General features: G+C 39.4%; 1 protein-coding gene and 1 non-coding gene across 5 annotated transcripts in view; both read right to left on the bottom strand.

Annotated features, from left to right (window-relative positions):
- Positions 1–12175, bottom strand: part of Fars2 (phenylalanyl-tRNA synthetase 2, mitochondrial) — a 456276-nt gene that overhangs the window by 370753 nt on the left and 73348 nt on the right. Inside the window, exons 3-4 of one of the 4 annotated variants that reach the window (XM_028881616.2) lie at positions 1596–1664; positions 962–1060 (exon numbers count right to left, since the gene is read on the bottom strand). The exons of 2 other annotated variants lie outside the window; for them this stretch is intronic. The gene's annotated coding sequence lies outside the window, so the exon portion shown is untranslated. The remainder of the gene's footprint in view (positions 1–961; positions 1061–1595; positions 1665–12175) is intronic. One more of the 4 variants, XM_028881625.2, reaches the window with a different exon arrangement.
- On the bottom strand, positions 9959–10065 carry LOC114702235. The gene has a single exon (XR_003735942.1). It is a non-coding gene; the product is annotated as a U6 spliceosomal RNA (small nuclear RNA).

The raw sequence follows: 12175 nt of genomic DNA on the forward strand, positions 1-12175 counted from the left end.
TTTATCTGCATTAAAAACTGTCTTAACTGGATGTATGCGCCTATAATTCCAGCACTCAGAAACTGAGGTAGAAAAATTTGAGTTCCAGACCAGCCTGAGTTACACAGCAAGAACCTGTCAAAAAAAATAAAATAACAATAATGACGAGGAAGAGGGGGAGGTGGTGGGTACTGAGCTATCTCATTTTTGTTATAGGTATGTTTCTTCTATGCAGGTCGACCATGGCTCATGAAAATACTGTATCAGTTAAGACTAGTCTGGTCTGTCAGATCTTAAGGCACTTGAGGACAAGGTAAAAACTTTGTCATTAAAAAGGGATGTTTTTTCCAAGTAAAAGGAGCAACTCTGTTATGAACATCTAAGGTGATAAATTTCCAAATTACTGTTTAGTCAAGAACCCATAACATCCACTCACCTCACAATGACTTTTATGTGTCACCAGCTGCTATCCATAGCAGATCTCAAGAGACAGTAGTGAGAAAAGGCAATGTACAGTCAGCATAGAAAGTCAACTGCAAGCATAGACCCAAACATCACTTTTAAATTATTAATTCAAAGATCATTATAATGCACACAGTACATTATAAGCCTAAGCATAGTAGAAAGACAGCAGCAGCCTCAGCCATCCCTAGATATTCTCTTCTCCACCTAAAAATCATCTTCTATTTCTCTACAACCTCACTGGTTTTTTTAAGGACAACTAATTAATGAAGGTGTTTAAATTACCAATATACAGAAGATACTCATGATAGTTAATATCATCCTACAAAGCCCCTGTGATTACAGACTTAACAAATAAAGAAGCAATGTGCACATAGAGGAAATACAGGGTTGATTTCCCAGAAGCTCCCAGTCATATCATTGCCACCTGATCAATACATAACCTTGTTCTATGTGTTTCTGTTTAAATGTACTTTATATGGCTAGTATATTACATTACAAATGATTTCATGGCCAATACCTAAATGAAGCTTCTAACATGTGTGATTTCTCAGATGTATCTTCCAAACTTCCTACACTCCGGTTCAAGAAGAAACTCCAGCACAATGGTTGGCAGTCACTGTAAAAAGTAAAATCAATAATAAAAACCATTATCTGCTGTCAGATGTCATTCTGTATGCTGTGAATGTGTGTTACTCTCATTGGTTGATAATAAAGTAGTTTTGGCCAATGGTGAAGCAAGATAAGGTTAGATGGTACAATCAAACTGAGGAGGAAGATGAAGAAGGGCGGGAGTTGAGGAGACGTCAGCCAGCCAGCCAGCCAGCCACTGAGGAAGCAAGATGCATAGAAAATGAGGTAACAAGCCACAAACCACATGGCAAAACAAAGAAATATGAGTTAATTTAAATGTAAGAGCTAGCTGGTACTAAGTCTGAGCCATTAGCCAAGCATTTATAATTAATATAAGTCTCTGAATGGTTATTCGAGAACTTGTGGGCAAGAAAGAACCATTGTTTACAATTACCAGTGTCCAAAATATGATACCAAACAGACCAAGAAAAGGTTCCTTATTTCAGCATGGAAGCTGAAATGTGAAGGCAGAACAATGCCTAGTACAACCTTAGCAGCAGTGTATATGCATATCAGCTTACCCTCATTGCCTCTGCTCCTCCTGTCGGACAGTCAGTGCAGTATCTCAAGTCCTGATTTCAGGTACAATTCTAAAGAGTGAGCAAATACAGATACAGAAGACTTGCATGATGCATACTGAGTGTGGACCAAGACACTGGTCATAGTAGATGCCTCACAGGAAAGGAAACAGGTGGCTAGGCAAAGTAGGGAGAGAAACTTGTGTTTTACTCTAAGCCCTTTTGTCCTTTGAGTTTTGCAGAGAGATGGAGGAAGAGGAAGAGAGGGAGAACGCTCACATGGATGAAGTTTATGATGATATGTGTATATAAGAAAACAGTATTAAACACACTTTAAAAATTTACAAAAATAAATTTTAGCTTTGGGTTTATATGTTAAAAGGGAAACAAAGGAAGAAAACGTGAAAAGGAAAGTGAAATAAAAATGGAAAGAACCATCTATTTTTTCTACATTGAGGCAACTGTAAACAAACTCTCAGGTGAGGAAACAGCACATAAAAATGACTTAAAAGCAAATAATACTAACATCTTAAGTTCTCAGTTCCCACCAAAATAGGAGGCCACAGAGAATAGGACACACACAGAAAATATTATCAATGAATTGCATCAGAAAAATCGCTTTACATTACAGCTATGCTCCCCCAGGAAATTTAAATATAATACTTTGTACAACACTTAATAAATTATTCTGTGTAGAGCAGTACCTGTTCCAAGACCACCACCACCACCACCACCATCAGCAGCAGCAGCAGCAGCAGCTGTAAGCATGGTTTCACTCATGTTCCTAAACAGATACTGAGAGAGTGGGCAGTCACTACTCTAAAAACCCTCAGGATAGATTCTGAGGTCAGGTAAAATTTAGGTCTCATGAAAATAGAAACTATAAGCTATTAGAAATGATAAGCTTTTCCTATTGAGAATGATTGATCATTAAAAAGACCTAAGGCTATTTTGTGCAATCACATGGAGAGTCATAGATCGAATATACTGTCTCAGTCTCTTTATGTAATTCACGTAAAAGAGAAAACAATCTTTGGTGAAAAAAATTACACCAATACACTCCTCTGGCAAGCACTGCTAATGAGAAACTGGAAAGGGCCAGAAGGCATTTCTTAACATTGACAATGATGGCCGGGCGGTAGTGGCATATGCCTTTAATCCCAGCACTCAGGAGGCAGAGGCAGGTGGAGCTCTGTGAGTTCAAGGCCAGCCTGGTCTACAGAGTGAGTTCCAGGACAGGCTCCAAAGCTACACAGATAAACCCTGTCTCGAAAAACAAAAAACAAAAACCAAACAAACAACAACAAAAAAAAAAACTGACAATGATGTTTAATATCTTGATAGATTTGAATTTTACAGGTACAAATATTTGTCACAAAGTGATGGATGATATACCAATTACCTGTGCATTTCATTGTATGTAGATTTTGTGAGAATGAATCATAGTCATATATGAATATGAGCTCCAGTTAGGTAGTTGTCTGCATTTAAGAGGAAGTCAGTGACTCATTCTGAAAATCCCCCTCAGGAAAAGAAAGATGGATATATAGATGGAGAGGGGAAAAGTGGATGGATCGCAAAGTATGTATAATACCATGTTTACTGAAGAATGCAGGTAGGGCTTTATGGAAATGCACCATGAGGATGTTTCAGCTCAGTCTGTACGCTTGAAGCCCTTCAATAAAATAGAAAGAGGATAAATAGTAGGTACTGGGTTGTAGTAAAAGTACCATGGTGTATTCAAGTGTATGACTCCTACCTATATGCATGGATTGAAAATCCTAGAACACTGTGACAGTAGCTCAGGCAGTGAAGAGTGACAGGAAAATGACAACATAGAAGATTTACTTCAGAAACTTCCATCTCACAAAAAAACAGGTAGAGGCTACAATGGCAATAATTAGGAATTTCCTACACACATGTACCATGGGCCTCGGTAAGGAACAACATCACACCTCCTGCTTTTTCAGGACTCCGTGAATAACACACATAGAGCTAGAAGAAAGTTTTTACTATGCAGCCCAGGCTGGCCTGAAACTCAAAATTAGCTTTCCTTCTCGGGCTCCTAGTGTGCATTACAGGAGTAAAATACCAAGTGTCCCCAACACTACCCAACAGCTGGCTTCATATCTTGACTTCACAGATGGCTGACTTTCCAGGACATCAGAATTAGGGTGCATGGGAGCTGAAGGCACTGCTGGTCTAGAGCCCACAGTTTCACACCACCAAGCAATGAAGCCATTTCCAGCACCCCAAGGTGTCTTTTAATGAGATATTTCCAGTTATTTTAGTAACAAAGCATTTCAGAGGGGAAAAAGTCTCTATTCTCAAAAAGTCCATTTTCTTTTTAACTGCCTATGAAAGATTACAGGCTTATTTTCTGACTTTGACACTTATTTGAAATTCAGATTCTTTAGTATAACCTAATATGAGCTGTGGAGATAATTAATATCATGTTAAAATCTCAGGATAAAGTAAGAGAACAAAGAAAAGGAACATTCTTAAAGTTCAAGCCTCTTTCCTATGCCACATCACAGAATTGAACTGTCTGCTGCTCTCAGACAAACAATCCAAACACTGAGCTGAAATTCTTCCTCTGTACATCCCCACAGCCCTATTCTGCAGGGGAACGACATGGCCTCATTGTGCGTGTGTGTGTGTGTGTGTGTGTGTGTGTGTGTGTGTGTGTGTGTCTGTCTCAAGGAATGGGTAGAAAGGCCTCACTTCCAGGAGCTCCAGCTTCAGTTACCTTTCTCTGTAATCAAAATGCTTCTTTCTTTCTTTCTTTTTTTTTTTTTTTTTTTTTTTTGGTTTTTCGAGACAGGGTTTCTCTGCATAGCTTTGGTGCCTGTCCTGGAACTCACTCTGTAGTCCAGCCCAGCTTGGAACTCACAGAGATCCTCCTTCCTCTCCCGCACGCTGAGAATAAAGGCATGCGCCGCCACCACCCGGCTCAAAATGCTTCTCTAATTTAATTTACTGAGGTAATATCCACACAAACACACTCTGCTGAGTCAAGGTGTGTTGCTGAAACAAACACCTGAAGTTCAACAGGTTATTTAATTCACAATCCTAGATTCCCAAGGTCAGAACCTGAAGACAATCTTCTCATTGAGAAGTCCTGAGGTAACACAAGCTGTCACACAACAGGAGTACACGTCTCTTCTGAACCTGCTTCTTATAAACCACTGGGATTAGTAATTGGATTACACCTTGATGACCTTGTCTAACCCCAATCTTGTTACAAAAGCCTCAGCTCTAAACACCAGAGAATAGAAGTTCCACCTTCCTACTACTTTACAATAGAGACTCAAGCTGCACCTAATCCCAAGGCCCATCAGTCAATGAGCCTCACAGTCTATGCAGGCCTAGCAGTCCTTGATATACTTCAGTATCAGAAGAGTAGCCTGCAATGAGATTGTTCCCCTCTATAGCAAAGAATCAAGAGCACAAAAGGCAATTATTTCCTTACAGTCACCTCCGGCTGAATCACTAACCATGCAATTCATATATATCATCCTAATTAAAGACCACTACTATTTTCTGCTGTGGGTTAGTCTGTATGTCAAATTGTTCTGATTAGTCAATAAATAAAACACTGATTGGCCAGTGGCCAGGCAGGAAGAATAGGTGGGACTAACAGAGAGGAGAATTGAGAGAATTCTGGGAAGTGGAAGGCGGAGGAGGGAGACATGTGGCAAGGTATAGATTTATAGATTTATAGAATGGATTAACTTAAGATGTAAGAACTAGATAGCTAGAAGCCTAAGCCATTAGGCCAAACAGTTTAACTAATATAAGCATCTGTGTGCTTATTTTAAGTGTGCTGTCAGACTGCTGGGGCTTGGTGGGACTCGGAGAGAAAACTCCATCTACAAATGGCGCCCAACGTGGGGCAAGAGTTTCCACCTAAAACATGAGAAAAAAGATTGTAAAACGGAGCTAAAAACAGTTCCTAGTTGTTTCTCTCAAGTTAGTGGCAGCCGGCATGTTTGAGCTACTATGGCGGGTTCCTAGCGTGTGTGTGCTTGACCCGCAGTATGGCGGTAATGAGGCCTCCGCAAGTGGCACATTAAGCTGCATCGTGGATTTAGCCTTTGCTAGTACAAAACAAAACAAAAAAAAAAAAAAAAGAGGTTTGTAGACTACATGCTGCTTTGATGGAAGCATAGACCCACTATTTCTTAGAGTTGATGGCTCCCAGAGTTGGCAGAAAACATACCACTGCCATATCGGGAAGCTGAAGTGGGTGGAGACAGCAGCCACAGCACCATTACAGTCTTAGAATGCTGCAGTTGAAAGAAATAGGCTCACAGTAATATAAAAAATAAGCAACATAAAGATGGCTACCACACAGAAAATCTGGATTATGTTCTCTTTGATACTCATAACTGAAGAAAAACATTTGATTGTAAAAGCTGTTGAGTTATGCCAAAATGTATATTTTAAAGATACTTTGATTTCAAAATTTGGATGAAAGGATATGTTGCTTTGGAAAGGAGGCTCTGTTTTGTTTCCACAGAAAGCCAGAGGCTATGGATTTGATCCAGATTAAGATACATCAGGTTTGACCAGCCAAGACCCCATGAAAAGGTATCCGATGACACCAAGGCCGAAATGATCGAACATCCAGAACCCTTTCAAGGCAACTGGCTCAGACAATACACCCTCACGGACTACTCCATAATCCTAAAATTTTCTTTGTGTCCCCGTAAAATATAGCGCCCCGGTCCAGCAGGAAGTAGTAAGAGAAGCTACGCCCAAATTCCCAAATATACCAAGCTAGCTTTGGAGATGTGTAAAAGTTAAAACCTTCCCCTTTTAAAAAAAAAGGGGGGGGGGAGTGCTGTGGGATGGTCTGCATGTAAAATTGTTGATTGGTCAATAAATAAAACACTGATTGGCCAGTGGCCAGGCAGGAAGTATAGGTGGGACTAGCAGAGAGGACAATTGAGAGAATTCTAGGAAGTGGAAGGTGGAGGAGGGAGAGAATGCCAGCTGCCACCATGACAAGCAGCACGTGAAGACGCCGGTAAGCAATGAGTCACATGGCAAGGTATAGATTTATAGAATAGATTAATTTAAGATGTAAGAACTAGATAGCTAGAAGCCTGAGCCATTAGGTCAAACAGTTTAACTAATATAAACGTCTATGTGTTTATTATAAGTGGGCTGTCAGACTGTTGGGGCTTGGTGGGACTCAGAGAGAAAACTCCAGCTACTATTTTCTAGAAGCTGGACAAGGTAACTCACACTTGCAATCATAGCACTCAGGAAGTTGAGGTAAGAAGAGTGTCATGAGTTCAAGGCTAGCTTGGGTCAAATATAGAAAGACCCTCTTTGCAGGGAGGGAAGAATGAAATGCTGAAGCTACACAGCAACGTTGCAAGAATCTAAACTCCAGATCCAACTATGAAACTTAGATCACAGTATTTGGGATCAACTTCAGCTACCCAGGCCACGTCTGCTCACCCTTTGTCCTGTGCTTCTGGCTAATGAGCAGAGCGTATCATTTGGAGTAATGGGTCCTGTAATAAAGTAGTGATTTGGTTCTGGCTCTAACATCGGATCACATTCTCAACAGCCTCCACTGTCAGCAAACTAGAAAGCTGAAGTATATTCAAGTGGTAACTGTGGGAGCCCATAATTAAAAATATGCAGCTAGCAGCCCCCATGTATGAGAAAATGGAATTAGAAATCTATCGCAGGGCCAAACACCCACAACCCATTTCCAGGTCTAGAGTACATATCCATTAGGTCCTACTTCTATGTCCGCAAACCCACTCCTGCACAGCAATGGTATCAAACACTTTGGCAGAGGGCAAGGCATCAGCCCACAGCAGTGGCCAGTTCCTACACATAACCACAGTGGTGAGGCGACCTGCTTTGAAATGCCACATCAGACACAGTGACTTCTGTAACATTAGGTGGGCTGAAATACATACATCCATTTGGGTGACCACATACTTTGAAACTGAGCATGGAAAGACAAAGCAAAGAATCACAGCACACTTCAGATCTGAACAAGGATTGTTCCAGCCACTAGAATGAACAAGGGCCAATTCCAAGTATCTTGAGTATTTCAGCTAACAAATAGCTTTTTATTCCTTAAAGAAACTAGAGGAATAATTTCACTGTTAGAAGTTTTAACCTGTCAAACTTATAGTATATACCAACCACAGAGACATGAGTTTCTACAAGACAGAATGGCCTTTCTCCCACACATCACTCCCCAGATAGGTCCATGTGATACTAGCTCCTAGGGAGCTTGTCCTTCCATCTACAGAGTCCCTGGAACACTTGGCCACCCATATCCTGGGCACAGACAAGCCTATGAGGTGGTACAGCTTAAGGATACTTGAGTATAGCTCTACTTTTTCACCTCCTTTCACTTTCACTACACGGGGAGCTAGAGCATGTCATAACTTTTACTCTATGATAAGTTTCTCTCAATTTCTCCAGTAGGAGAAAGTCAAAACATCAACAGTTACAGCATCTCATCTGTACAGGGCTGGGGAAAATGAAATAATACAATCAGATTGTTCAGATGACACCAAAAAGAACGATGCTCAGTTTCAGTACAAGAATGTGAATAGAGATAAAGCAGGTTACTTTATTTATCAAATGAACAATCCACCAAGAAGCTAACACAATTCTCAACATATACATGTTGAGAACATGTGTATCCAATTTCATTAAAAAAAAAAATCTACTGGACATAAACTCCCAATACACTGATAGTGGGTGATTTCAATACCCCACTCTCACCAACAGACAAGTCATCTGCAAAAATACTGAAGAGACAAACACTGGAGTTAAATGATACCATTAATCAAATGGACCTAACAGGCATCTACAGAACATTTCACCTAAACATAAAAAATACACATTCTGTTTTGTTTTGTTTTGTTGGTGGTGGTGTTGTTTTTCAAGACAGAGTTTCTCTGTTTAGTCTTTGCTTTCCTGGAACTTACTTTGTAGACCAGGTTGGCCTCGAACTCAGAGATCTGCCTGCCTCTGCCTCCCAAGTGCTGTGATTTAAGATGTGCACCGCCACCGCACAGCTAAGAATATAAGGTTTTATCAATAGCTCATATTCTCCAAAATCAACCACATTTTAGGACACAAAACAATTCTCAACAAATTTGGGAAAATGAAATAACATCCTGCATTCTACCTGATCATAATAATAAAGCTGGATATCAATAGCAATATAAACTAAAGAAAGTACACAAACTCATGGAAACTGAACAACACACTACTAAATGACAACTGGGTCAAGGGGGATATCAAGGAGGATTATTAAAAATTCCTAGGATTCAATACAAATTAAAACAAAACATACCAAAATCTATGGGACATAATGAAGGTAGTCCTAAGAGGAAAGTTAATAGGACTAAGTACCAACATCAAAATATTTGAGAGAACGCAAATTAATAAACTAAACATGCACCTTGCATGGTTTATAAAATAAGACTCAAAAACAGTAAATGGGAAGAGAGAATCAAAATCAGGACTGAAAAACCAATAAAATGAAACAAAAAATATATAGGTTAGTTGTTTGCAAAGATTCACAAGATTGACAAAACTTTTGCCAAAATAACCAAAAGAAAAAGAGAAAAGACCCAAATTAATGAGAGCTGAAAGGGAGACATTACAACACTGAGAAAATTCATAAAATCGTAAGGACATACTTTAAAATTTATATTCCACTAAAATTGAAAATCTAAAAAAAAAAAAGATTTCTAGATGCAGATGACCTAACAATGTTAAACCAAGATGAAGTTAAGTACCTTAAACAGACCCATAACAATAAAGGCAGTAATTTTAAAAAGGCCCAGGGCCAGGTTGCTTCAGCGAAGAATTCTACCAGACTTTCCAAGAAATAACACCAATATTCCTCCAATAGTTCCATAAAAATAACTGGTACAAAGAGGGAAGCTTCATCCCTCCCTACTGACTAGCTTTCATAGTGCTGGAAGGCGCTATGTGTGCTGCCTGAAGAAAAAAAATTTTACCAGTCTCACCCAGTAATGAACTCAGTGAGCTACAATAATGACCAGCTCTGAAAGCTATGCCAAGTGGTACAACAGTAGTACAAATATTATGGGAGTAACCAACCACTTTCTTCATAGACTTAAGGGTCACTCCACAAGACAGAACTTATGTCTGGTGCTGTTAAATGGGCCAAAACACATGGCTAGCTAGGTTATAGGTCCTACAGGAGAATCTACACTACTATTCTGCTAAACAGATATAGTAATAAATTTCTCCTTAAGTTCTTATCTTTATACCCAAAGAATAGTTCATCTCTCATCCCTCAACAAAGCTTTTTTTTCTTTTTCTTTTTGTTAAAATATATATATATATATGGGAAACACTTCATGAATTTGCATGTCATCCTTGTGCAGGGGCCATGCTAACCTTCTCTGTATCATTCTAATTTTAGTATATGTGCTGCTGAAGCCAGCACAAAGAAGCTTCTTTTTACAAGAGATGGCAATTAATACACAGAACCACAATTTGTCAAGATGCAGAGAATAAGTGAGTGGTGGAAAGCTCCACTCTAAATGTGACAACCATGTCACATCTCCAACTCTTTCCTCACTAAGGCTCAGGGATCATCACAGAAGAGAAGACAGAAAGACTCTAAGAGCCAGACTAGCGGGAGGCTGAGCAAAACAGCCTTCTCTGGCTATAACAGTGGCACTGCACACATGAACTCACAGTGGCCATGACTGCATCTACAAGACTTGCACATGATAAGCAGCCAAAGTCCTAGCATGAATAGAGGAGGGACTCATGAAGTCTCAGCCCAGCTAGGGAGCCAGCTATTGGCAACTAATGGATGTTGGAATGGGAAAATCAGTTTTCTTCACAAGTACAGAGAAGCTACCTATGTGGTTAAAAGGAAGGAAAAAGAGACAGAGCAACTATGCTGAACATGTCTACCAGTGTAAGAAGTTTCTGGTGCAGACTTTAGTATATTTTCTGTATAGAGTCATATCATCTACAGATAATGATACTTAGGTGTCTCTTCCTATGTGCATCCCCTTTATATTCTTCTTGTATTTTATTGCTCTAGCTAAGACTTCACGCACTATGGTACACAGGAGTGTACAGACCCAAACCCACAAGTATATGGACAGTACAAATGGAAGTTGAGGAACCATTAAATTAATTTTTTAAGAGGATATGAAGGGGGTGGAGAACCAAGGAGAAAAAGTAAAAGGGATAGGTTACAGCTAAAATATATTGCATGAAATTCTCAAAGTTATTTAAAAAGAGAGACTGAGAGAACAAATTTGAGAGGAAAAAGAGGGAGGGGCCAAATCAGGGAATTTGAAAGGAAGAAAAAAAGGTAGATTTGACCAAAATGTACTATATAAATTTAAGAAATTCTTAAACGATTAAAAAAACAAAAGATCCTATGACAAGCCAGGCATGGTATATACACCTGTAATTCAAACACTTGGGGGATATGGAGAGGAGGATCAGGAGGCCAAAGCCATGCTCAGCTGTCTACTGAGTTTGAAGTCAGACTGTCCTACATGAGATCCTAACTCAACACCAAAAAGATCATAAGTCAAATTTGGTAATCCTAAAGAAGAAGAGAATAAGATCCAGAAAAGATCTAATTTAGTTTAGAATGCAAACCAGTCTATGCTGTACAAACTGACTTTGTACAGCCAGTACTTCCAAACACTGAAAGATCATCCTCAAACAACCTTCATAGGCTAACCTAGGCCACCCATGCCTGAGTTGATGAAGGAACTCATACTACCGCATCATCCTATGGAAGCTCAATCATCAAGAGTTTCACATTGCCAAGCAATGTTAACTTACACAATGATATGAAGGTGACACACTCACATTAGTTATTAAAACTAGTGGAATTACGAAAATGTGCTGATACTAGTAAGTACACAATCTGAGAGAAAAGTGGATATAACTAAGTATGTGAATGTTGTCACCAACAGTCAAGAGGACAAGGGGCCTAAGCTGATCAACTTAGTGTGCTAAGGGAGCAGGAAGAAAAGGGTACACATATCCCAAACACCAAGAAAGACTAAGGTAACTAAAGACTGCCCAAGCAACAAGTGACTAGGCAGGAACCTTAAAAAACACCACTAAAACACAAAGTCAAAACCAGCACTGTAACATCCCGAAAACTGTAGCTCAAACTGCAGTCTCGTCTATCAGAAGAGGGTAGCCAGGGTCTCACAAGGAAGAAAACGCAGGACAATGCCCAAATCTACTTCATGCACTCCTATTCTACCCTTTACAAAATGCTCACCAGTAAACCCTTACTTAACACTGCACTGACAATTTATTTCAGTAATTAGAGCTAGTACTCCTGCTGACAGAAGCAGAATTTGTGCTAAAAAATAATAATAATAATAACTAGTTTGCAAAATTGTCAAACTTTCAATTTAACACATTTTAATGTTTTTAAAAATCCATTTGTGTTACATAAGTCTTAGGCATGAAAATATGCATTTATAACTAGGAATGTTATACTGCTTCAGTTCTCTAGGAACAGATAAATCAAATGTCTAACTTCTGTATATTAAACTTGGGTC

This window comes from Peromyscus leucopus, chromosome 5 (assembly GCF_004664715.2).
Source record: "Peromyscus leucopus breed LL Stock chromosome 5, UCI_PerLeu_2.1, whole genome shotgun sequence".
Lineage (NCBI taxonomy): Eukaryota > Metazoa > Chordata > Mammalia > Rodentia > Cricetidae > Peromyscus > Peromyscus leucopus.